Below are 1143 nucleotides of genomic sequence, written 5' to 3'. Positions count from 1 at the left end.
GGCATGTAATCCTCTGCTGCAGCCACAGAGTGGGGCCGTTGTCTTTGGGAGGGTAAGAGGGGCTGCGGATGTGAAAAGGCCATTCAGCAGGGGAAGCAGCTGGGCTGTAACTCACAATGTTTCCTTAGACAACCGTAGCAGATGCAGTGAAAACGGTCCCATCAAGAAGAATGGGATGTATATGGATTTTGCAAACAACCTTGCCACGCAGATGTCTTCCCCAGTGATCGCACTGAAAAAAACCCAACTGACTCTGAAGGAAAAAAGCTGAAGTACAGAGGAACATGATGCTCCATGGGGATTCAGCCTCAGCAGAGTGCCACAGGGTTAGAGAGTGAAAGAGGAGGGTGAACAAGCTGCGTGGAAGAGAAGTAAGAATTGTTCCCTAGTTAAAAGGTATTTTTAGGAAACCCAGACAAGACTTTAAGCTTACAGAGATAAACCTTTCAGGTGAGCTGGCAAAGAATGGCTGAAAGCAGAAATTAGTTCAGTGGAATAAACTCTCTACAGAGTTGAAGAGTTGCTGAGTGAAGAGCATGGCACTGTCTCAGGATGGGAATGATTCAGTAATGTTGAGGATATGATGGGTTAACCTGACAGCAGGGCCAGGGTGGCAGCAGTGCAAGAGAGTCTTAGATAACAGAGGCTGCTACAGCCTTCACCAGGAAGTCTTTGATTAAATACACTTAAATGGACTGTATTTGCTGAACTAAAGAAAAATATCTTTTCTGTGTCATCCAGAAACTCCTTCTGTTCTCTCCTTATCCGTGCTTTATTGGTATTCTTCTTTCTATAAATTTCCAGGTATATTTGCAACTCCCTGGAGCCATGAAGTCTTGGAGCCATATATCACCAAAGCTAATGGTGCTGCTGCAGTCAGAGGACTTGGTGAAAACAAAAGGGGCCCAGGGCAAAAGCTGACTGTGAAATGTGAACCCACTCCATAAAAAGGTGGTGTAAAAGCTGGAAAAGTGTGTGGCTGCAGGCAAGAGAATTAAGAGAGCAGCTCTTTAGTGACAAGTTATTGAACAAATCACCCCCTAGTAAAGACATTGTTTACTCGGCTCCAGAGCCAAGAAAACACACCAGAGGAGTCAGCGAGCTAGAAGGCACTGAGTTACTGCACTGACATGAACCACTGAA

Source organism: Antrostomus carolinensis, unplaced genomic scaffold (genome assembly GCF_000700745.2).
Source record: "Antrostomus carolinensis isolate BGI_N321 unplaced genomic scaffold, ASM70074v2 scaffold14474, whole genome shotgun sequence".
In the NCBI taxonomy this organism is placed as follows: domain Eukaryota; kingdom Metazoa; phylum Chordata; class Aves; order Caprimulgiformes; family Caprimulgidae; genus Antrostomus; species Antrostomus carolinensis.
The sequence above is the reverse complement of the archived record's forward strand: the minus strand, read 5'-3'. Positions refer to the sequence as shown.